Consider the following 27,876-nt stretch of genomic DNA (forward strand, 5'->3'; position numbering starts at 1 on the left):
CCTTTGGGAACACATTCGGATATTCACAAACTACTGGCATAGATTCGATCTTCCATTTAAACACTTTCATATTCAGTACATACGCAATATAAGCTTAACAACCCTTTCTCACATACCACTGAGCAGACATCAACAAAATTACAATAGGCAACTCACCCAATTCATCCGGTTCAATCCAAAGAATTTCATTATTTTAACATTTCAATTCAATAAATTTTCATCTACAGTTCACTACGACATCATGTAGAGTCAACCAATCCATTCCAAGAATTACATCAAACTTATCAAATGGTAAAAACATTAAGTCAGCTGGAAAACAGTAGCCCCAAATCATTAAAGGACAACTCTTTATCAACTAAGACATATTTTTCTAAGGGGTTTGACACTTTAACCACATACTCAGTAGACTCAACAAGCAGATTCTTACTAGATACCAAATTCATGCAAATATAAGAATGAGTTGATCCAGGATCAATCAATGCAACTACATTAGTATCATAGAGAGAAAATGTACCAGTGATAACATCAGGGGATGACACATCTTCACGAGCGCGAATAACATAGGTTCTAGTAGGTGCACTGACTTCTGATTTCGTAGTTAAATATTTCGTTACACCTCTACTATTGTTCCCACTTCCCGTATTTCTTAGTGGCCTCCCTCTAGTAGAAGTGTTGCTCAGTCTTGCATTTTGTAAATTATCTTTCTCAGTCATCTAAGGGCAATCTCAAATAAAGTGATCTGGGGAGCCACATTTAAAGCAAGCCGAGTTATTCATTCTGCATTCACTGGGATGTCGTCTACCACAGTGTTGACATTCAGGTCTATTAGACCTAGCATTTCCAACACTCGCTATTAAAGTAGTTTAGGCATTAGAACCCGAATATTGCTTCCTACGATCTCTGTTAGGATACCCAGCTAAAACATTTGATCGAGTATACAAATCTCTCAATTTCTTTAACGAAGATTGAAATAGCTTATTCATCAGCCTTTTTCTCGAATCTCTAGCCTTAAACTTAGCTTTTCTCTTTTCTTTGCTCAACTCATCGTCTTTACAAGCTCGATCGACCAGCACAACAAATTCTTTCAACTCTAAAATCCCAACTAACAGCCTAATATCCTCATTTAGTCCATCTTCGAATCTCTTGCACATAATAGCCTCGATGGAAACACATACCCGAGCATACTTACTGAGCCTAACAAACTCTCACTCATATTCAGTCACAGACATATGGCCCTGTTTCAGCTCTAAAAATTCTTCATGTTTCTGATCAATGAACAATTGACTTATATATTTCTTTCTAAACTCTTCTTGGAAGAAGCCCCAGGTAAATCTTTCTTCCGGTACCATAGATACAAGAGTATTCCACCACTGGTAAGTCGAATCCTTCAGAAGTGATATAGCGCATTTCAAGCACTCGTTCAGTGTACAAGAAAGCTCATTAAATACCTTGATAGAGTTCTCAAGCCAAACCTCTTCCCTCTCAGGATCATCATCACCACTAGATCTAAATTCTTTAGCCCCTTATTTTCGAATGTTATCAACTGGAGGCTTGTTCAATCTTAATAATTCCACATCTTAGGGAGCTACAGGAACCGGTTGGGGGTTAGATGGTGGTGAAGGATGTTGGGCTACCTGATTTGCTCGAACAAACTCAGTAAACCACACGTTCATCTTTTGGAAGAAGGCTTTCCTAGCCTCTCCTCCATGACTAACTGTTACTGGTCTTCTTTCAAATGGCGCTATCCCTTCGGTGGGAGCCGACACATTACTTTCAACATCATCAGCTACCTCTTTCTTGGGATCCATTTACTAGATGAAAACACAATTTAAATTGTCAAGAGTCATCACACTATCACAAATTATATATGGCATGTATAGTTAGACTATCACACATGCTACGTTAGTCCGAGAATCAACCAAACCGTAATTTTGATACCACTAAATGTAACACCCCTTACCTGTATTTAACGCAGGAATAGATTATAAGGCATTACTGGACTTACATCGTACGCAAAGATACAAATTGAGTCATAAATTTGCATCCAAATTAAAATCATTTGTATTCAGCCATAAAGTCCTAAATATGAGCCCATGAGGCCCAAAACTTGCTTTGGAAGTGTTTCGGAACTAAATCGATAACTCAGGAAATGTTTACAATACTTAGAAAATTTTTACTATGAATAAGGGTCACACGCTCGTGTGGGTGACCACACGCTCGTGTCCTTAACCCGTGTAACTCTTTGTTTTGTAAAGTATGAACAAATTGAAGTCACATGGAAAAGTCACACGCCCGTGTGCTAGGCCGTGTGGTTAATTTAATTTTCATTAAATAGGTGCAGACTTCACATGGTCTGGACACATGCCCGTGCTTGAGGCCGTGTGCCTCATACTGCTGAGACAAATGCCCGTGTCTCTGCTTGTGTGCTCAATTTTGAGCATTCTGTTTCTCAAAATTAAGGTGCAGGGGACACATGACCAAAACACATGCCCATGGGGCAAGCCGTGTGTAGACACATGCCCATGTGTCTACCGTCTGGACAAAATAAAGGCTATTTACCAAGCCATTTGTCACCCAAATTTGTAAATACACACCTCAATCTTAATGGCATAGATCATGACATTTTTAGGCAACCAAAATTATAACGCCCCAAAATCTAAGTATTTATTTTTGTTTGTTGTGTTGTAAAAATGCATGCTTGCTTTAGTGGTTGTGTGTCCTGAGAAGTTTGGAGAAGTCCTGAGTTCAAGCTTTGACTTGTACAAAATTTTGTTTTTACTTGAATAACCCTTACCTCTAGCTAGTAGGCTTTTAAATTATTCTGGGTGAAACATGTCATAAAAAGCCTATTGATCTAGGATATGGAGGCATGTGGAGTGTTTCATAGGGTCTGGGGTTAGAGGCTTGGCATTGAAAAAGGAGCATATTATTTTGCTGCAGGTGTCGTGGAAGTGTTTCAAGTGGACTAAAATTGAAGTGTTTGAATGGACTTTGGATTGAGTGGTTGAGAGGGAGTAGACCGCATGGAGGAATTATGGGAGAAACAAGGGGGATTTGGATAGAGGTGTGGGCGGTTAGAGTGTTTGAGGGGTGTGGGGATTGTGTAGCTAAATTTTAGGAGGGACTTTAGGGAAAAAACAAGGGAAGTGAGAGGAGAGGGAGAAGTGTGCCGAAGTTGGACTGTGGCACTCAAGATTTCAGTTGGGGTGAGTTGAGTACTCTATTTCGGGCTTGTAAACTTTGTGAATACTCTCTCTTCTCATTTTTGGCTTCTAGCTTGCTTTCAGGTTCTTTTCACCTTTTGTTTTGGGCCAGTCAAATTTTTCTATTGACCATTAGAGTATTTTGTATGTTTGTTCTTTACTTGTGCCAAATAGGCAACTCTCTCTTTTTCTCCAATCTGTTTTCCTATTGATTAACTATTTCTTCTTCATCTCTCTCCTAGCTTTGTCGAATACTCTTCCCCTCTTTTCTTTCTCTCTGTTCTCTTCCCTTTTCAGTTTGTTACCTTGTTCGAACACCACATTTCACCCTTTCTATTTTGCGTTCAGTTTTGGCTAGTGTTCATTGATCATTCAGGTTAGGGCACACAGTTTCTCTCCTCTTCTCCCTTAATTGGTATTTGTTCGCCGAATACTGGTAGGTGAGCCTCTGTCTTACTTATTTTGTTCCCCTTTCAATTTTCCCTTTTTCTGAACACCATTACTTTCTGTCATTCTCTTTGTATTGATTACCCCTTTTTCCTTCTGTTTACTCTTTTAGATTAATCCCCATTCTCGATTCTTAGCATGTTATATCACTGATCTACAAGCTGCACTATCATTGTGGTAAGTGGTTTGCAATTTGTTGTAAAGAGTCATAGGTTTCTTTTACAAAAGAGGTATCGAGCAGTAAGTGAAATGCAGTAAATATTATATTATATTTCACATATAGGTTTAATAAAAAGGTTGTGGCTTTTGTAGGTGGTTATTGAAGTTGTTTTGGCACGTCTTCGAAAAACCAAGGGTGCGATTGTGGCTTGCTTTGATAAGGAGGGTATGATTGATTTGGACTCCATTAGATTCCTTTTAAAATAGGAGTCAAGTAACTGATTAGATGTTATGTTGATTTAATTTAGGTACAAGAGTATTTGGAGCGCGATCCACTTCAATTGCATCAGGTGTGTAATCACACTGCTACAAGATTAAATCAACAAAAGCCGAAATAGGTGCCCGTCGACACTATACGAGCATGCGCTCGCTCATGTGGTACTCTGAATGCTTAGACGTGGACGTTTGATCGTAAAGGCCATCATGAGCGATTTCATGGGTTTAGGCCATTCTAGGCCATGTTGGGCCGAAATGGGCTGTGTGGGCCCCACGGGCTGGTGGGTCCGACACGAGTAAACCACATAGACATATGGATATTATTGGGCCAGATTGTGTAAACCACAAGACCAAGGCTAGTTTTGTGCTTTGTGGGCCACATGAGCATGTGGCCCACATTGGTCGCATTATGGGCTTTGGGCCCATTCTCACTGTTTGATTGCTAAGGTTGCACGGGTCGTCCAAGATGACTGTGGACCTACTACTGGGTCGATTGGAATACCTAGCCCCCAATTTGATGAAATGACCGTTATACCGCTATGAGGTAAAATGACTGACATGCCCCTATGATATGTGTGACTATAATCAAGCATGACATTTTTGCATAAACTTATGATATTATGACATGACATATTGCATGGGGACGGGTTTATTATACTTGGAGGAATTGTACTGTACTGGCAGCTCTGCTGCAAACACTGTTTAGTGCCACAACCAGTGCTATATTTTAGAGTGTAGGGATAGGTGAGTTGATTTTATACCTACATGGAGTGAAGGGCTGGACGGAGTGGAGTGTAGAGGATGGATGGGTAGGATTTTTTGTTGCATTTCTGTTACTATTACTATTATTGAAATGGGCTATGGCCCACACTGATACTGATATTGTAATGGGCTATAACCCTAGCTGAGACTAAACTGCTACTAAAACGGGCTTAGGCCCAGACTGTATCTGCCTATTGTATATCTGACTATTTGTTTAATAAGGGATTACACAATGAGTTTTCATAAACTCACCCTTCTGCTTTTCTGAGCAGTTAATCCTTAGGTCGATTGGTGCTGCGAGGGACTCGAAGGTGGCCACACAACCGCATTTGGCTTCATTTTTAACTTTTAATTTATAAGTATTTAATTTGGGTGTTTGTTTTGTAATAAGGCCTCTCTAAGTTTTATTTTAATTTGGGATTTATTTACTTGAATCATATCTGCTAGTAGTAGGCCGTGGATTTTCAAAAAAAAGTAAATGCTTTTCAAACACCACGTTTACATAACAAATTTTAAAAAGCTTCCGCAACAAACATTGTGTTTTTAAAAAAAAACATAATGACAATCTAATAAGTTTAACATTTTGCTAAAAAAACTTGAGTTTTAACAATGAACTAGATATCCCAAACTTACGTTAAGTTCATAAAGAGGTTTTAATATAAAACAGATTTTCAACGAGATTATGTTAGATGAAAAGTACTTCAAGGTGACATCGTAGATTCAACCATAACGTCTAGTCCAGGTTTGGAGTATTACATTTAGTGGTATCAAAGCCAGGTTGCAAAACTCAGCTGTTGATTTGGGTTTCTTTTAAACTCAAAATTTCAAAAATGAACTGTTTCAAATGATATAAAATACTTGAAAATGTTTTACTGAATGTACGGTACACCGAGTTTCCTATGCCAATTTTGTAAGTTCTCTGAAACTACTGCTTGTTTAAATTGAAATATTGAGAATACTATAGGCAATATATTGTACTAAAATACTCTGTTTAGGGTAATCTAAAACTGTAGTAAGACTGCGATCTGCGAAAACAAAACTCTGAATTACTGATAATATTTTCCATAAAATATCCTGTAATAAACATCAGAACTGTAAACTGATGCATAAAATTTATAATTCATATAATAAGCAAATCAATAATGAGCACTAAAGGTATTCATGGAAAGGGTAAAAGAGGCTGCGGTGGTGGCCGTAGAGGTGCTCCGGCTAGGTCTTCGTCATCGGGCCACATGCCTAACATGGTAGCTGGAGAGGCACTGGCTTCACCTGTGACTGAGACTGGGTCACGTAATCGTGTAGCTGGGGACGACGCACTATCCCAAGCTATATTGCAAATTTTGGAGAGGGTCGCTGGGCGCAATACTAGTACTGTGGGTCGTGGGTCAGTTACGAAACTACTTCGGTCTAATGGGGCTGAAATTTTTAGGGGTATCGCTAGAGTTGCCCCTAATGTGGCTGAATATTGGATTGAGGCCACAAAGAGAATCATGGACGACCTCGACTGCACCTCCGAGCAGAAACTAAAAGGTGTAGTGTCATTGCTGCGAGTCAAAGCATATTAGTGGTGGCTTACAGTTAAAGAGGGTACTCAGCTTGACTAGTTGACCTGGGAATTTTTCAAGACTGCATTCCAAGGGAAATATGTGGGCACAAGTTATGTGGATGCCCAGAGGAGGGAGTTTCTGAATTTGACTCAGGGGGATGAATTTGTGGCTGAGTATGAGGCTGAATTTTTACTACTTTGCTGCTATGCGCGTGGATGGTGGCAACTGAATATGAGCGCTGTGTTCGTTTTGAGGACGGCCTCAGAGATCTTCTGCGGGCATTGATAGCTCCACAGAGGGAGCGAGATTTTGTTGCTTGGTGGATAAGGCAAAGATCACTGAAGATCTGTAGCGCACTAAGCACCAAAACTATAAAAAGGAAAGGGGTAGGAACAAGAGGGATTCAGAGCCCTCAAATTCATTCTTGAGGCCTAAGAAAAATGGCAGAGTTGATGGGCCAGTCAGAGTTGGGGCCCCTGTTGCTGCTACTGGACCGTAGCCTTGTGCTGATTGTGGGAGACTCCATTAGGGCAAGTGCTGAAAAAGGATTGGGGCATGTTTGCGGTGCGAATCTTTGGAGTATTGTATCAGAGACTGTCCATGGGGGTCTGATCAGATGCAAGCTACTAGTATGGGTACTCTTCAGCCATCGAGAGGTGTTCAACAGCCACCGAGAGGCCGTGGTTAGGTTAGAGGTGGAAATGGTTGGGGTGATGGTCGTGGAGCGGGCAGAGGTATTGATCATACTGAGGTGAGGTAGCGGACGCTGGTTTCTGCTATACGTCGCCAAGAGGACGGAGACACTTCAGATGTTATTACGGGTACATTTTTTATCCATAATGTACCTTATACTGCATTGATTGATTTTGGGTCTACGCATTCTTATATAACATACACTGTGTCTAAGACTTTAGGCATAATGGTTGAAAGCACTACATGTAACACCCCGTACCCGAGTCCGTTACTGGAGTCGAACACAAGGTGCGTACAGACTTAACTAAATTATTTTCACAGTCCATTTAAAAAATTTCAAGACAAGCTGGTTACTGCATCACTGTCGCCTTAAAAATCATATCTTGAGTTTCAAAACTCGAAAATCAGTTTCGTAATTTTTCCCTGAAACTAGACTCATATGTTCATCTAAAGATTTTTTTCTAGAATTTTTGGTCTAGCCAATTAGTACAGTTTATTAGTTAAAGTCTCCCCTGTTTCAGTGTTCAACTACACTGACCTTCATGCATTACAACTTGGATATCTCCCTGTACAGGGCTTAAATACTGATTCCATTTGTTTCTATAGAATCTAGACTCAAAGAGGAATCTATACATATATGGCATGACTGCTAATTATCTCTGGCTAATTTATAATGAATTTCAAAAGTCGGAACATGGAATCCAGAAACCGTTCTGGCCGTGTTTCACGAAAACCTAAATATCTCTTAACATACAACTCATATGACAGTTTCCTTTCTTCCATATGAAAGTAGATTCATCAAGGTTCATTTACATAATTTATTCACTATTTAATTCCATTCCTACTATTTTTAGTGATTTTTCACATCCACATCACTGCTGCTGTCAGCATCTGCCTTTGAGGTAGACTTTACCTATTTCATAATTTCCATGATTCAATTAGCCCTTTTTGCATACATAGCACAAAGTATGATCATGATTAACCATTCCAATGGCTAATCGTTTCCAAACATTTCCATACCTCTTAATGATCAACATACAAAACGATTATAGTACTATGCTAAAAACGTATATAAGCCATTTTCGCATGGCTATCCAAATTTACACAAAATCCATGGGTACATGACCAACAACAAAAGGGTAGTCCTATACATGCCATTTCAAAAGTTCAACCAAAATTGTACCAAAAGGGGCTTTGATAGTGTGGGAGACTTGACTTCCAAAATCCGAGTCCGATGGTGACAAGCCAAAATCTATAAACAGAGAAACAAAGAAGCGGAGTAAGCAATTTATGCTTAGTAAGTTTTGAGCAAGGATTCCAACACAATAAAAGCATAGCATTCATATAGCTAAACGGATAATTTCATATGCACAAATTCTCAATATCATACTTACTTCACATTACCAACCCTTATGTTCATACACAAAGATCAACTTAGCCAAAGGCGGTAGCTCATTTATCGATCGGCGAATACTGATTTGTGAGGATCAACTAATTCAAGCACACACGAAACATACCTCATCATTTGGGATTTTACGAGCGTATTAATTTAAATTTTACAGCAAGATCGCTCATTCCCAAATCAAGCATCTTGAGGTTTAGCGGATATAACCACTCGCACAAGGCCTTGGTCTTAGCCCGGATATGGTCACTAGCATAAATGCCTTCGGACTTAGCCGGATATAGTCTCTAGCACAAATGCCTTGGATCTTAGTCCGGATGTAGTCGCTAGCACAAAAGCCTTGGGACTTAGCCCGAATATCATTCGAGTAACCATGCACATATATCAATAAATCATGACACATTCATATTTCATTTTCATTACCAAAGCTCAAACACAAGACACTTATCACATTTACAATTTCGCTCAATAGCCACATACAAGAGCATGATTTTGATTTACTTAAGACATAATCTAACTGAATCATAATTTAAGTTCCATTACTCGAAAACTTACCTCGGATGTTGTCGAGCGATTCGATGGCTATTCGACCACTTTTTCCTTCCCTTTATCGGATTTAGTTCCCTTTGCTCTTGAGCTTAATTTAACAAATAAATTGATTTAATCATTTGAGCATCGAAAAGAGGAACTCAAGGTACTTAGCCCACATATATTCATTAGACATTAAAGTCACATATGTACGGAATCATGAATCAAACTCAACACATTAGTTAATACTCTCCTTAGCTGAATTTTCTAAGTCAAGATAAAGCCTTCAATATGCTTACCTATGGCGAACAACACATCAACCTATGTACTCATTCATGTGGCCGATTATGCATGTCTATGTTGAGGCCAACTATATACTCAATACCACACACAAATGGCATACCTTTTACTAACTAATGCATTACATATTATAACTCAATACGCATCCATCATGTACTCCATAACCGAAACACCATCATATGTAAATATATACCTTGAGATATTGTATATGTCATACCAATTCGTTATGTGAAAACATATATATATACATATATATATGTGCAAGAGCCGAATCTCAAAGTTGATTATAACTAAACATGAACATAAATCCAAAACACAAATCTTACCTACCATGCAATAAGCATAAATCATACTTATGGATATACCATGGCCGAATACATCACAACACCATACCATTTCAATTTTGGTCATGGTTAAACAAAGAACTTAATGTCTCACTCAAAAATGCTAAAAAGAAAATACAAGAGTCATCAATCCACCATCACATGTATCATTAACAAGCTTCATATTTAGCATGCAATGGCATTAACACAAAATCCACCTTGGCCGAATATCATCCCCATGACATAGCAAAGTTTTGAACCATGGGCTAATTAGGACTCAAGCTAGCAACTAAAAACATGCATGAATCTCATGGCACAACCTCAAACATACCTTAATCTAGATACAAGTATGGCCAAATCTCCTCCTAATCCTCTTCCAAACCAAACATGAAGCAAGAACTCCTTCCTTCTTCCTTAGAATTTTCGGCGCAAAGAAATGAAAAAAGGATGAACAAATTTTTTTTCTTTTTCTTTTCTTCAACTCACGGCAATGGGGGGGGAAACACTTACACACATTCTTTCTTTTTTTTTCCATTTCTTTATTACCCATACTCCTTATTTTATTTTTCCTAACATACCTCACTAACAAAACATGTTTGTGACATGTTTCCACTCATAGCATGGCCAACCACTACTAATTAGGGGGGGAAATTTGACATGCAAGTCCTCCCTTTTGACTACATGCACTATTAGATCCTTATAGATTAGCCTATCACATTTCAAAAGTGTCACACAAGTCCTACTAACTGAATTCACATGCAATCGACTAAATCGAAGCTTGAAATTTTCACACATTGATAATTACATATTCTAGACAATAAATATTACGTTCAAACATTTCGGTGACTCGGTTTAGCGGTCCCGAAACCACTTCCCGACTAGGGTCAATTTTGGGCTGTCACAACTCTCCCCCACTTAAGAAATTTTCGTCCCCGAAAATCTTACCGGTAAATAGGTTTGGGTATCACTCTTTCATAGAGTTCTCGGGTTCCCATGTAGCTTCTTCCATCCCGTGTTTGAGCCATAACACTTTTACTAACGGAACCCTTTTGTTTCGCAATTCCTTCACTTCACGAGCTAGTATACGAATCGGTTCTTCTTCATAACTCATATTGGCTTGAATTTCGACCTCTGATGGACTAATTATGTGCGATGGATCAGATCTATAGCGTCGAAGCATCGAAACATGAAAGACGTCGTGAATCTTTTCAAGTTCAGGGGGCAAATCAATCGATACGCAACTGGACCGACTCGTTCAGATATTTCATATGGCCCGATGAACCTCGGATTCAATTTGCCCTTACGCCCAAATCTGAGTATCTTTTTCCAAGGTGAAACTTTAAGAAACACTTTGTCTCCCACCTAATACTCAATGTCTTTTCATTTCAGATCCACGTATGACTTCTGGTGATCTGTGGCTGCCTTCAGACTTTCACGGATTACTTTTACTTTCCGTTCAACATCTTTAATCAAATCAACTCCAAAAATTTTACTTTCACCGAGCTAGGTCCAAAACAATGGTGTACGGCATTTACACCCGTACAAGGCCTCGTAAGGTGCCATCTTAATACTTGATTGAAAACTATTGTTGTAAGCGAATTCAATCAAAGGTAAATACCGCTCCCACGAACCACTGAACTCGAGGATGCAACATCTCAACATATCCTCAAGTATTTGAATTATCCGCTCGGATTGACCATTGGTTTGGGGGTGAAAAGCGGTGCTAAAATGCAACTTGGTGCCCAAAGCTTCTTGCAATTTCTTCCAAAATCGTGAGGTGAATCTCGGATCTCTATCCGACACAATAGAAATAGGTACCCGTGTAATCTCACAATCGAGAAACATACAATTCAGCTAGTTTATCCAATGAAAAATCCGACGCGTGCGGGGATAAAGTGAGTGACTTAGTCGATCTATCAACAACGACCCAAATCGCATCTTTCTTACTTGCCGACTCGCGGCCCGGATACAAAATCCATCGTTACTCGATCCCATTTCCATTCGGTATCATGATCGGTTTGAGTAAACCCGTAGGCACTTGATGTTCCGCCTTCACTTGCGACATATTAAACACTTGAAACAAAATCGAAATGTCTCGTTTCATACCATGCCACCAAAAGCGGCGTCTTAGGTCGTGGTACATTTTGTACTCCGGGTGAATTGACATTCGGCTACAATGAGCTTCGTTCGAATCATTGAAATAAGTCCTGAATTTCTTGGAACACACAACCGATTTCTGTACCTCAAACAATCGTCATCATCAATTTGAAACTCTGATTCCACATTCGGAACACATTCAGCCCGTTTTGCAACCAACTCATCGTTGACTTTCTGAGCTTCACGAATTTGATGAATCAATAATGGCTTGGCCTTTAATTCACTACTAACACATTGTCGGGTAGAACAGACAAGTGTACATTCATCGTCAGAAAAACAAAGTGATTTTTGGCTTAAGGCATCCGCAACCACATTAGCCTTTCCCGGGTGATAATCAATGACCAGCTCATAATCTTTCAACAACTCAAGCCAACACCTTTGTCGCAGATTCAAGTCTCTTTGGGTCATCAAATATTTGAGACTTTTGTGATCCGAAAATACATGGCACTTCTCACCAAATAAGTAATGTCGCCATATTTTCAAGGCGAATACGATGGCAGCTAATTCGAGATCATGGGTCGGATAATTTTTCTCATGTGGCTTTAATTGTCTCGATGCATAGGCCACAACTCAACCTTCTTGCATCAATACGCAACCTAACCCAAGTAGGGAGGCATCACTATAGATGACAAACTCTTTGCTTGATTCGGGCTGCACTAAAATTGGAGCTTAGTCAAATAAGTTTTCGTTGATCAAAACTTTTCGACATTTTTCCGTCCATTCGAACTTAACATCTTTTGAAGTAGCTTTGTCATGGGTGTGGTGTCATCGAGAAACCTTTACAAACCGTCGTAGTAATGTAAGCAAGTCCCAAAAAGCTCGAACCTCGTAATATTTCTGAGGCTTCCAGTTAAGTATGGCTAAACTTTTGCTCGGGTCGACTCGAATACCGATGCGAGATACCACATGACCCAAGAAGCTAACCTCTCTTAACCGAACTCACACTTGCTTGAACTTAGCATATAACCGCTTATCCGTAAAATTTGTAACACTAATCTTAGGTGTTCAGCATGTTCGGTCTCATCTCTTGAATAGACCAAGATGTCATCAATGAACACAACTACGAACCGGTCCAAATACTGTCTGAAGATCCGATTCATCAAATCCATAAATACCGCAGGGGCATTAGTGAGCCCGAACGGCATCACTAAGAACTCGTAGTGACCGTACCTCATTCTGAAAGCAGTTTTGGGTACATCCGAATCTCGAATCCGCAATTGATAATAACCCGATCTCAAATCTATCTTTGAAAACACTGAGGCTCCCTTTAGTTGATCAAACAAATCATCAATACGTGGTAACAGATATTTATTCTTTATCGTCACTTTATTCAGCTAACAATAGTCAATGCACAACCTCATGGTTCCGTCCTTCTTTTTCACAAACAATACTGGTGCACCCCAAGGTGAGAAACTTGGTCGAGCGAAACCTCTATCCGTCAATTCTTGTAACTGAGCTTTCAACTCTTTTAACTCGGTTGGTGCCATACGATACGGAGCTATCGAAATCGGCATAGTCCCAGGTACAAGCTCAATACCAAACTCTATCTCCCGAACAGGTGGCAAACCCGGTAATCCTTCGGGAAAAACATCCGGGTATTCACAAACCACCGGCACAGATTCGAGTTTTATTTCTAACTCCTTATCATCAAGTACATAGGCAAGGTATGCTTCGCACCCCTTTCTTACATATTTCTGGGCCAACATTGATGATATTACAGCTGGCAACCCCTTTAAGTCCGTAGACTCAACTTGGATCATCTCGTTATTTGCGCACCTCAAATCCATAGTCTTGCTTTTGCAATTCACAACCGCATCGTGCATGGTCAACCAATCCAAACCAAGAATAACATCAAATTCATCAAACGGCAAAAGCATCAAGTCCGCCGGAAAACAGGAACCTCGAATTACTAGGGGACATTTCTTACACACTTTGTCGACAAGCACGTAACGACCCAAGAAATTTGACACCCGAATTACGAACTCAGTAGACTCAATAGGTAAAGTCATACTGGATGCTAAAGTTTCGCATATATAAGAATGAGTAGAACCAGGGTCAATCAAAGCAATCACATTAGTATCAAAGAGAGTGAAAGTACCGGTAATAACATCCGGCGAGGAAGCATCCTCGCGTGCTGGCAGATAGCATAAGCCCTAGCAGAGAGCGCGAGCCTCGGATCTGGTCGTAGCATCTCTAGATCCTCTCGACCGCCACTAGCATTGCCCGTATTCCTAGATGGTCTACCCGGCGGTGGTAACACCGGGTTTCCCACTCGATTTTCGTTCTGTTCGAGCGGTCTCGGGCAATTTTGATAAAGTGGTGGTGACCCGCACTTGTAACAGAGGCGGTCATGGAATCTACAACTCCCCGAGTGCCATTTACCACAATATCGACATTCATTACGTCCGACGATCATTTCCAACACTGGCGACCGAAGTGACTCGTGTGCTCACAAGGGGTCGATCGCGATCTCGTCTAGAGAAACCCGAAGTGTCCCTAGACCGGCCTAAGTCATCTCTAAATTTCTTCGATGACTCTGGGAAGGGCTTCCTCGAAGACCTCTTATGAAACTCCTTTGCTCCCATATCAGCTTTTCTTTTCTCCATACTTAGCTCCTCGGCTTTACAAGCTTGCTCAACAAGTACCACAAATTCTCGGATTTCCAAGATGCCAACATACAGCTTTATATCATCATTTAGTCCATCCTCGAAACGTTTACACATCACAGCTTCTGAAGAAATGCATTCTCGCGCATACCGGCTAAGCCTCACAAATTTTCGTTCATAATCGGTAACCGACATGGAACCTTGTTTGAGTTCAAGAAATTCCTTCCGTTTTTGGTCAATGAATCTCTGACTGATATACTTTTTCCGAAACTCGGTTTGGAAAAACTCCCAAGTTACTTGCTCTCTCGGCACTGTGAAGTCAACGTATTCCACCAATAGTAGGCAGAATCACGTAGCAAGGAGATAGTACACTTTAGGCTCTCATCGAGTGTGCAAGATAGCTCATCGAGTACCCGGATAGTGTTGTCCAACCAAAATTCCGCTTGCTCAGCATCATCGCTGTCCATAGCTTTAAATTCAAGTATCCGTGTTTTGGATTACATCAGCTGGGGCTTATTTGACCTTATTTGGTCAGTTACCAGAGGTATTGTAGGTGCGGGGGTGGTATTTGTCGGGAATGGAGGTTGTGGAACAGCCGTATTAGTTCGAATGTATTGGTTGAACCAATCATTCATCACGCTATAGAAAGCTTGTCTAGCTTCATCATTCGGATTACTAGTATTCGGTTGAGAGTCCGCCGGCGCTGTCCCTTGTGGGGGAGCAGGCGCTACACTCTCAAGATCATCAGCTACCGCTCGGTCGGGATCGGGATCCATTACTATAAATAAACACATTTGCAAATGTCAGAATTCACCACACTATCAAATAATCACATAAAATGGCATGTATAGCTAGACCCAACGCATTACGGTAGTCCTAGAATCGACTAAACCGTAGCTCTGATACCAATAAAATTGTAACACCCCGTGCACTGAGTCCGTTATCGGAGTCGAACACAAGGTGCGCATGAGACTTAACTTAATTATTTTCACGGTCCATTTAAAAATTTCCAGACAAAGTTTGGTTCTTTGCGTCCTTGTCTCCTTAAAAATCATATCTTGAGTTTCAAAACTCGAAAATCAGTTTCATAATTTTTCCTGAAACTAGACTCATATGTCCATCTACATATTTTTTCTAGAATTTTTGGTCAAGCCAATTAGTACAGTTTATTAGTTAAAGTCTCCCCTGTTTCAGGGTTCGACTACACTGACCTTCATGCATTACGACTTGGATATCTCCCTGTACAGGGATTCAATACTGATGCCATTTGTTTCTATAGAAACTAGACTCAAATAGGCATCTATACATATATGGAATGACTCCTAATTATCTCTGGTTAATTTATAATGAATTTCCAAAGTCGGAACAGGGAATCCAGAAACCGTTCTGGCCCTGTTTCACGAAAACCAAAATATCTCTTAACATACAAATCATATGACCGTTTCGTTTCTTCCATATGAAAGTAGATTCATCAAGGTTAATTTAAATAATTTATTCACTATTTAATTCCATTCCTACTATTTTTAGTGATTTTTCACATCCACATCACTGCTGCTGTCAGCATCTGCCTTTGAGGTAGACTTTACCTATTTCATAATTTCCATGATTCAATTAGCCCTTTTTGCATACATAGCACAAAGTATGATCATGATTAAACATTCCAATGGCTAATCGTTTCCAAACATTTCCATACCTCTTAATGATCAACATACAAAACGATTATAGTACTATGCTAAAACGTATATAAGCCATTTTCGCATGGCTATCCAAATTTACACAAAATCCATGGGTACATGACCAACAACAAAAGGGTAGTCCTATACATGCCATTTCAAAGGTCAACCAAAATTGTACCAAAAGGGGCTTTGATAGTGTGGGAGACTTCGACTTCCAAAAATCCCGAGTCCGATGGTGACGAGCCAAAATCTATAAAACAGAGAAACAAAGAAGCGGAGTAAGCAATTTATGCTTAGTAAGTTTTGAGCAAGGATTCCAGCACAACAAAAGCATAGCATTCATATAGCTAAACGGATAATTTCATATGCACAAATTCTCAATATCATACTTACTTCACATTACCAACCCTTATGTTCATACACAAAGATCAACTTAGCCAAAGGCGGTAGCTCATTTATCGATTGGCGAATACAGATTTGTGAGGGATCAACTAATTCAAGCACACACGAAACATACCTCATCGCTGGGATTTTACTGGCGTATTAATTTAAATTATTACAGCAAGATCGCTCATTCCCAAATCAAGCATCTTGGGTTTAGCGGATATAACCACTCGCACAAGGCCTTGGTCTTAGCCGGATATGGTCACTAGCATAAATGCCTTGGGACTTAGCCGGATATAGTCGCTAGCACAAATGCCTTCGGATTTTAGTCCGGATGTAGTCGCTTAGCACAAAAGCCTTTGGGACTTAGCCCGGATATCATTCGAGTAACCATGCACATATATCAATAAATCATGACACATTCATATTTCATTTTCATTACCAAAGCTCAAACACAAGACACTTATCCCATTTACAATTTCGGCTCAATAGCCACATACAAGAGCATGATTTTGATTTACTTAAGACATAATCTAACCAAATCATAATTTAAGTTCCATTACTCGAAAACTTACCTCGGATGTTGTCGAAGCGATTCGATGGCTATTCGACCACTTTTTCCTTCCCTTTATCGGATTTAGTTCCCCTTTGCTCTTGAGCTTAATTTAACAAATAAATTGATTTAATCATTTGAGCATCGAAAAGAGGAACTCAAGGTACTTAGCCCACATGTATTCATTAGACATTAAAGTCACATATGTACGGAATCATGAATCAAACTCAACACATTAGTTAATACTCTCCTTAGCCGAATTTTCTAAGTCAAGATAAAGCCTTCAATATGCTTACCTATGGCCGAACAACACATCAACCTATGTACTCATTCATGTGGCCGATTATGCATGTCTATGTTGAGGCCAATTATATACTCAATACCACACACAAATGGCATACCTTTTACTAACTAATGCATTACATATTATAAATCAATACGCATCCATCATGTACTCCATAACCAAAACACCATCATATGTAAATATATACCTTGAGATATTGTATATGTCATACCAATTCGTTATGTGCAAACATATATATATATATATATATACATATGTGCAAGAGTTGAATCTCAAAGTTGATTATAACTAAACATGAACATAAATCCAAAACACAAATCTTACCTGCCATGCAATAAGCATAAATCATACTTATGGCTATACCATGGCCGAATACATCACAACACCATACCATTTCAATTTTGGTCATGGTTAAACAAAGAACTTAATGTCTCACTCAAAAATGCTAGAAAGAAAATCCAAGAGTCATCAATCCACCATCACATGTATCATTAACAAGCTTCATATTTAGCATGCAATGGCATTAACACAAAATCCACCTTGGCCGAATATCATCCCCATGACATAGCAAAGTTTTGAACCATGGGCTAATTAGGACTCAAGCTAGCAACTAAAAACATGCATGAATCTCATGGCACAACCTCAAACATACCTTAATCTAGATACAAGTATGGCCAAACCTCCTCCTAATCCTCTTCCAAACCAAACATGAAGTAAGAACTCCTTCCTTCTTCCTTAGAATTTTCGGCCCAAAGAAATGAAAAAAGGATGAACAAATTTTTTTTCTTTTTCTTTTCTTCAACTCACGGCAATGGGGGGAGGGGAACACTCACACACATTCTTTCTTTTTTTTTTTTTCCATTTCTTTATTACCCATACTCCTTATTTTATTTTTCCTAACATACCTCACTAACATAACATGTTTGTGAAATGTTTCCACTCATAGCATGGCCGGCCACTACTAATTAGGGGGGAAATTTGACATGCAAGTCCTCCCTTTTGACTACATGCACTATTAGATCCTTATAGATTATCCTATCACATTTCAAAAGTGTCACACAAGTCCTACTAACTGAATTCACATGCAATCGACTAAATCGAAGCTTGAAATTTTCACACATTCATAATTACATATTCTAGACAATAAATATTACGTTCAAACATTTTGGTGACTCGGTTTAGCGGTCCCGAAACCACTTCCTGACTAGGGTCAATTTTGGGCTGTCACACTACAGATGAGGTTACTGTGTTGAGTCTATTAGGGCAATCAGTGAAAGTAAACAATTTGTATAAGGATGTACCTTTGGAGGTGCAATGAATGATCTTTTTGGCAGATTTAATGGAACACCCTTTTGGAGAATTCGACTTAATATTGGGAATGGACTAGCTAGTTAAGCATCAAGTGAATTTGGATTGTGCTACTAAATGGGTGGTACTGAAAACTGCAAAGGGTGATGAGGTAGTTGTAATTGGGGAGCATCGAAATTATTTGTCAAATGTGATTTCTGCACTTAGGGCCGACAAATTGGTTTGTAAGGATTGCAAACCGTATCTAGCCTATATTGGTGTTTCTGATTCTGAGGGTTCTTCCCTTAAAGATATTAGAATGGTTAAGGATTTTCCAGATGTTTTTCCCGATGAGCTGCCTGGGTTACCCCCAAACTGTAAAGTTGAGTTTGGGATTGAGCTCTTGCCTGGTACAACTTCGGTGTCTATCGCCCCTTACCGAATAGCACTGAAGGAACTTGTGGAGCTTAAAGCTCAAATTCAAGAGTTTCTGGATTGAGGATTCATTCGACTTAGTGTGTTTCTGTGGGGAGCACCAGTCTTATTTGTGAAAAAGATGGATGGAACCATGTATATGTGCATTGATTATCGGTAACTGAATAAATTAACCATTAAGAATAAGTACCCTTACCAAGGATAGACGATTTATTCGACCAGTTTCGAGGAGCTTCAATCTTATCTAAGATTGATCTCCGATCGGGCTATCATCAATTGAGAGTCAAAGAGGTTGATGTTTATAAGACAACATTTAGGACTCGTTATGGTCATTACGAGTTCCTAGTGATGCCATTTGGACTGACGAATGCACCAGTGGCTTTTATGGATCTAATGAACCGAGTGTTTCAGCCCTATCTGGATCGATTCGTAGTGGCTTTTATAAATGAAATTCTGGTGTATTTGAGAATTGAAGTTGAGTATGATGCACATCTCCGAGTGGTTCTACAAATTCTGAGGGAGAAACAACTATACGCTAAGTTCAGCAAGTGTGAATTCGGGTTTCGAGAGGTAACATTTCTGGGTCATGTGGTATCTGCGGAGGGGATTAGGGTTGATCCTTGGAAAATTGAAGTTGTTCTATATTGGAAGACGCCTAAGACTGTATTTGAGATTTAAAGTTTTTTGGGTCTAGCAGGGTATTATAGACGTTTTGTTGAGGGGTTTTCATTGATTGCTGCACCTCTGGCTAAGCAGTTACATAAAGGGGTGTCGTTTAACTGGACTAATAAGCAGCAAGAGAGTTTTGAGGAACTTAAAAAGGTTCTGACTGAGGCCCCTATTTTAATACAGCCAAAGTTTGCAAAAGAATTCACTGTCTACAGTAATGCATCACATGTCGGTTTAGGATGTGTGTTAATGCAAGAGAGTAAGGTGGTGCCTTATACGTCTCGTTAGCTTAAGCTTTGGAGGCATTACCTGTACGATGAAAAGTGTATCATGTACACGGATCACAAGAGCCTCAAGTATCTCCTCACTCAGAAGGAGCTAAATCTTAGGCAGCATAGATGAATTGAGCTGCTTAAGGATTATGACTGTTCGATTGAATACCATCCTAGTAAGGCCAATGTAGTGGCCGACGCACTGAGTCGTAGGGCTATGACGGATCTGAGGGCGATGTTTGCTCGTCTCAGTTTGTTTGACGATGGTAGCTTGTTGGTAGAACTCCAAGTTAAGCTGAGGTGGATTGAACATATGAAGAACAGTTAGAGGATGAGTCACTAGGTCCTCAATTCCGACAGATAGAGAGTGGGGAAACTTCAGATTTTGGACTAAATAGCAAAGGGGTACTTTGTTTCCATGGGAGAGTCTGTGTACCGAAGGATACTGATCTGAGGCAGTCTATACTGCAAGAGATGCATAGTAGTCCTTATGTTATGCATCCTGGCAAGAATAAGATGTACCAAGACCTTCGTGAGTTATATTGGTGGCCAGGTCCTAAATGTGAAGTTACCGACTTCGTGGGTAAATGCCTTACTTGTCAGCAGGTTAAGGCTGAACAGCAGTTACCTTCAGGGTTGCTTTAGCCAGTTAAGATTCCACTGTGGAAGTGGGAGATGGACTTCGTTAATAGGCTGCCTAACGCCTACTAAGAAGGATTCAGTATGGGTTATCATAGACTGATTGACCAAATTTGCCCATTTCATACCTGTTCGTATTGATTACTCACTATAGAAGCTGGCTAAACTGTATGTGTCTGAAATAGTGCGACTGCATGGAGTACCAGTTTCCATAATATCTGATAGAGATCCTCGCTTCATGTCTCAGTTCTGGAAAAAGTTACACGAGGCGTTGGGTAAATGGTTGGACTTCAGTACTGTGTTCCATCCTCAGATAGATGGTCAATCAGAAAGGGTGATTCAGATATTGGAGGACATGTTAAGGAGTTATGTGATTGACTTCCGAGGTAGTTGGGAGGACTACTTGCCGTTAGCAAAGTTTGTGTATAATAATAGCTACCAGTCTAGCATACAGATGGCACCTTACGAAGCACTATATGGTCGTAGGTTTCGTACTCCTTTGTGTTGGACTGAGTTGGGCGAGCGGCGTATTCTAGGCCATGAATTGATTTTTGATACCAAGGGTAAAGTTAGTTTGATTTGGGATCAACTAAAGGCGGCATCTGACAGAAAGAAGTCATATGCAGATCTGAAGCGTAAGGAGATTCAGTATTATGTGAGGGACTTAGTATTTCTCAAGGTCTCGCCCTAGAAGAATGTACTGAGGTTGGACGGAATGGCAAGCTAAGCCCTAGGTTCATTGGGCCTTACCGCATATTGAAGCGTATGGAACCGGTCACCTATCAACTTGAGTTGCCCCCAGAGTTGGACTGGATTCACGATGTGTTCCACGTTTCCGTACTGAGGCATTATCGCTCTGATCCCATGCATATTGTCTCGACTGAGGAGATTGAGGTTAGGCCAGATCTAACTTTCGAGGAGGAACCAGTTCAGATTCTGGAGCATGATGTAAAAGTGTTAAGGAAGAAGTTTATCCCACTGGTTAAGGTACTTTGGTGTAATCACAACTCAGAGGAAGCCACGTGGAAACCCAAGGAGGCGATGCGGCAACAATACCCTCATCTGTTTAGACCAGGTAAATTTCGAGGCCGAACTTTTCTTTAAGGGGTAGAGTTGTAACGCCAAAAAATCTAAATATTTATTTTTGTTTGTTGTGTTGCAAAAATGCATGCTTGCTTTAGTGGTTGAGTGTCCTGAGAAGTGTTGGAGAAGTCCTGAGTTCAAGCTTTGACTTGTACAAAATTTTGTTTTTTCTTGAATAACCCTTACCTCTAGCTGGTAGGCTTTTAAATTATTGTGGGTGAAACATGTCATAAAAAGCCTATTGATTTAGGGGATGGGGGTGTGTGGAGTGTTTCTTGGGGTCTGGGGTTTGAGGCTTGGTGTTGAAAAGGGAGCATATTATTTTGCTGCAGGTGTCGTGGAAGTGTTTCAGGTGGACTGAAATTGAGGTGTTTGAATGGACTTTGGATTGAGTGGTCGAGAGGGAGTGGACAGCATAGAGGAATTGTCGAAGAAAAAATGGGGATTTGAGTAGAGGTGTGGGCGGTTAGAGTGTTTGAGGGGTGTGGGGATTGTGTAGCTGAATTTTAAGAGGGACTTTAGGAAAGAAACAAGGGAAGAGAGAGGAGAGGGAAAAGTGTGCCGAAGTTGGACCGTGGCACTCAAGATTTTGGTTAGGGGGTGAGTTGAGTACTCTATTTTGGGCTTGTGAACTTTCTGAATACTCTTTCTTCTCATTTTTTGCTTCTCGTTTCCTTTCCGGTTCTTTTCACCTTTTTTTTTGGGGCAGTCGAATTTTTCTATTGACCATTCGGGTATTTCATATGTTTTTTCTTTGCTTGTGCCGAATAGTCAACTCTCTCTTTTCCTCCAATTGGTTTTCCTCTTGGTTGACTATTTTTTCTTCATTTCTCTCCTAGCTTTGCTGAATACTCTTCCCCTCTTTTCTTTCTCTCTGTTCCCTTCCTTTTTCACCTCGTTTCCTTGGCCAAACACCCCATTTCACCCTTTTTATTTTGCTTTCGGTTTTGGAAAGTGTTCATTGATCATTCAGGTTAGGGCACACGGTCCTTCTCCTCCTCTCCCTCAATTGTTCTTCGTTGGCAGAATATTGGTAGGTGAGCCTTTGTCTTACTCTCTTTGTTCCCCTTTTAGTTTTCCCTTTTTCTGAACACCATTACTTTCTTTCTTTCTCTTTGTACCGATTACCCCCTTTTCCTTTTGTTTACTCTTTCAGATTAATCCCCATTCTCGATTCTTAGCACATTACATCACTAATCTACAAGCTATCTTATCATTGTGGTAAGTGGTTTGGAGTTTGTTGTAAAGTGTCATAGGTTTCTTTACAAAAGGGGTATCGGGCGATAAGTGAAATGTAGTAAAGATCGTATTATATTTCACATATGGGTTTAATAAAAAGGTTGTGGCTTCTGTAGGTGGTGATTGAAGTTGTTTTGACATGTCTTCGAAAAACCAAGGGTACGATTGCAGCTTGCTTTGGTAAGGAGGGCATGATTGATTTGGGACTCCATTAGATTCCTTTCAAAACAGGAGTCAAGTAACTGGTTAGATGTTATGTTGATTTAATTCAGGTACAAGAGTATTCAGAGCACGATCCACTTCAAACGCCTCAGATGTCTAATCACACTGCTACAATATTAAATCGAAAAAAGCCGAAACAGGTGACCATCGACACTATACGAGCGTGTGCTCGCTCATGTGGTAGTTCGAATGCATAGACGTTGGCATTTGATCATAAAGGCCATCATGAGCAATTTCACGGGTTTAGGCAATTCTGGGTCACATTGGGCCGAAATGGGCCGTGTAGGCTTCACGGGCTCGTGGGCCTCACACTGGTAAACCACACGGACATGTGGAGATTATTGGTGCAGGTTGTTTAAACCACACGACCAAGGCTATTTTTGGGCTCGTGTGGCCCCAGATGGGCCTTATTATGGGCTTTAGGCCCATTCTCACTATTTGATTGCAAGGTTGCACTATAACAACCCGATTTTTGGGTCTAGTCAGAACAATGGTTTCGGAACCACTATTTCGAGGCTAGAGAAATTATTTTTAATGTTATTTTATGTGTTATAGCATGATTATATAGGTACATAAAAATTATGGTGAAATAATGTAACACCCTAATCCGTATTTATCGCTGGACTAGGGTTACGGACTAGGGTTACGAGGCTTTACCAATCAAAACACAACTCAGAACAATCTTTCAATATATAATATTGCAAAAAAATTATTATAACTCAGTCATTTTCTTGTTTTTTTTTAGAATACACAATAATAATAACTAGTAGCTCAAACATATAAATCACATTTATACAGGTGAATCATCTATTCAACTAAAACCAAATATGCTTTACTATTTATAATACATAAACAATTCATACTTTTAAGTTTTACCATGTCAATGTTATTCATTAAACTACTTATTCGACCAACTAAAATACATCTTTTTATAATATAAATATATATACTTAATAACCCCAAACCAAATCTCATGACCAAATATCAAGACATCTGAGCTCCTAAATGATTATTAAACATGTGCCATTTATTTTACATGACATACATCTATTCATCCGTTTGCAACATCTAATTCAATAATTAACTACCAAACAATCAACCTATGTACTCATGCATATTCACCTATTAAATCAAACAAAACATCTCATTTGGTTTATCAAGTATACGTACATGACACATTAACAAACATTAACAACGAATAGAATAATTTCTTGTCCATTACCAATACATTTGCATTTCGGTTACAAGTAGCCAAATTATATAATACCTATTTCATGCACTCAATACCCAATTCAAAATTTACATATACCTAACCAATCATCACTTCAATTATTTGACTGTCAAATTACTCATAAAAATTATACTCTTTCCACTGAAATAGAATTTACCCTTTTGTGCACAATTTAATAATCAAACATACCTACCAAAAAGAACCAATTACCAAGGTTGAATTTACTATCCCATCATCAATCGAATATAATGACGCAACATATGCTACTTTCAAACCTTTTCACAAAAAAATCATACATCATGAAAAAGTAAATAATAAGTCACAACCTATCCTCATCCATTCTACTTCACTTAAACTGAATCTTGTAATCATACAACACAACACATATACCATTAACATACTTCCAAATTAGCTTTAAGCATATTAACCAAAGTTACCATATATTTCTATCACATATGTTATCCATTCATAGCACATAGTATTATAACTAAACAAGCTCAAACCATAAGCTAACATATCTCAAATCAAACATGGAAATTAAGCCATTTTCGCATGGCTTATATACATAACCAACATTCAGCATTTCAAAAGCATGTTCCAACCTATACATGCCATAGTTCCAAAATGAAACTTGTAAAATACCAAAGGTGGTCGATAGTGTGATCAACTTTTCTTGTGACAGCCCTAATTTGACCCTAGTCGGAAAGTGGTTTCGGGACCACAAAACCTAGTCATAAAAATAATTAACCATTATATTTTATGCTTATTGTATGTGTACATGCATGTGTGAAAATTTCATGCTTTAATTTTGTCATTTATATGTGAAATTTATTAAATAGGACTCATGTGAGGCAATTGTGAAATGTGATAGGTAAAATTGAAGTGGTCTATTAATGCATATTATAAAAAGGTTGAACTTCCATGTCAAATATCCCTTTTTGTTGTTATTGGCCAGCCATGATGATGCTTTATATAAAAATATATTATTTATCACTTAAAATGGCTTTATATTTTTATATTTAATGAATAAAAAAAAAAGAAAAATGGGTGATGAAAACAAAGCTTTATGTTTGTTTTTCTTGGCCGATTAGAAAGAAAGAATTTGGGGGAAAACTTTCGGTCATTTTGAAGCATAAAGAAGGTTAGTGAATTGTGTTAGATTTTTGAAATTTTAACTTGTTTTAGGTTGATCATCTTGATTCTTACTTAGCCCATGCCAAAGCTTTGAATTTTGATGGATGAATTTGCACATTCGGTTATGGTTAACAAAGAAATAAGTTGATTATAGCCTTTAAGTTTTGAAGAAGAATTTGTTGATGAAAGAATTTAATCTTGTTAAAAGTATGAATTGTCATTGTTTGGCATAGGTTATACTCATACGAAATTGCTACATTGGTCATGAAATGGAATTTTTAAATGGAGGCAAAGTTTGTTTAGTTAGGGCTGAATGGGGTTTATATGATGTCAAGGCATGCACCATATATATATATATATATATATATATATATTTATGTATATTTATGCCTTATGTATACACCTTGCGTCACAGAGACAATTGAATATATATATATAGTTAAATTCATGTATAAGGTAACATAATAAGTTATGTAAATCTTTGTTGTGCATGCGAATTAGATAGGGAATAAATAAGTATGAAATTGAGTCATGGCCTATTTTATAAAATATAAACATGTATTGGAGTTATGTATGATTGTTATATGCGACTAGTAAGAAGTATAGTTGAATAAGTAATTAAATAAATTCATTTTGTTTAAATTAAGCTCAAGAGCAGGGAGGAGCTAGATCAGATAAGAAAAAGGGGAAAGCAATCGTATAGCCTATCCGTAACTGTTCAAAAAAATATCCGAAGTAAGTTTTGAGTAGTCTCCTTTATAATATAATTGATGATGCCTCTATATAAGTATATTAGGTGAATTGCGACCTTTTGGTTTGTACGTGAATTAGGATGTGAAATAAATAATTCGTGTATATGATTGATAGTCTAATGGTCACTTTGGGTTTAAGCTTGAATGGTGAAATGAATATGTAATATTAGGTATGACTCTTGAGCCGAATTGTATATGATGATGTACATGTTGAGTTTATATCCAAATGTATTAAATGACTTCTAAAGTGATAAGTCAAATGAAATGTGTTCAAATATGACTAAGTATGCATGATACTTGGAAACATATTCGGACTTGAGGTCCGCAGGCTACGTGCTGGAAACATATCCGGACTTGAAGCCTGCAGGCTATGTGCTGGAAATATATCTGGGCTTAAAGTCCCGCAGGCTTTGTGCTAGAAATTGGACTCGGGTTTTAAAAACCTAGCAGGCTTAATGCCGGTGATTTGAGTAAGATTATGATTTCGAATGTTCGGAGGAAACCACCATCGAATATGTTCAATGCATTAAGTTGGTCAGGTATGTATTATATACTTTTATATGTTAGATTGATCGGAATTGAATCATGAATGCGAAATGAGAAGTATATGTGAAAATCTCATATGTGTATGTGTGTATTTAGTTATGTTGAAAGGTTACATGAGATTGATTTGGTGATATGCATGTTAAATAATATGAATGCAAAGAATGTGTAATAAATCAGCTTGGGACAGCAGCAGTAACGTGATTTCGGAAAATCTCCATAAATTCTGGTAGTTGAGTTAGAGGCTGAATAAATTATTTCATGAAATCTTAATGAGTCTAGTTTCTTATAAAAGAAACCGTGTAAGCAAAAGAATTGCCAATAATGAGATATTTGAAGTGGCATGGAACAGAGTCAAAATGACTTCGAGGCCCCTTGTTCTGTTTTCAGAAAATCATTATAAATGGTACAAAAATAGTTATAAGATAAAATTTATATTCTTAGATTCCTTAATGAGCTTAGTTTCAAATTAAATAAACGATAACATATTTTGAATTCTTTATAATGAGAAATTTGATTCGTAGTGAAGAGTGGTCAGAATAGTCAAACAGTGAAACAGGGGAAAACTTCAAGAAAAATCTGGTATTTATTGGTCAAACCAAAAATTCTGAAAATTTTATGGATAGAAGATATATGAGTCTGTTTTCAGGGAAAATTAACGGCACTTAATTTGGAGTTTCTTAGCTCCAGTTATAAATAATTTAGTGACTATTGCTCAGGAAGACAGCTTGTAGTGAATTTGTGATTTTGTTGCAAACATGGTTAAAACTTGTTAATGAGATGCTTTTCGAGTTCTTATGATCCTATTTTTGATTTAAATATTTGGTTTTAATTCAGTTTAGATTCAAGTGAGGTGAATTTGCTACATATGCATTATGTTCATGGATACTTGGCCAAAATGGAAATTATCTAGGAATGATTTCTTGAAAATTTGAATAATCGATCTATAAGTAAATTAATTGTTTGCATTGGTTAAAACTTACTAAGCATAGTAATGCTTACTTCGTTACCTTAATTCTCTGTTTTGTAGATTTTTTTCGTCAGCTACAG

Source organism: Gossypium arboreum, chromosome 2 (assembly GCF_025698485.1).
Source record: "Gossypium arboreum isolate Shixiya-1 chromosome 2, ASM2569848v2, whole genome shotgun sequence".
Lineage (NCBI taxonomy): Eukaryota > Viridiplantae > Streptophyta > Magnoliopsida > Malvales > Malvaceae > Gossypium > Gossypium arboreum.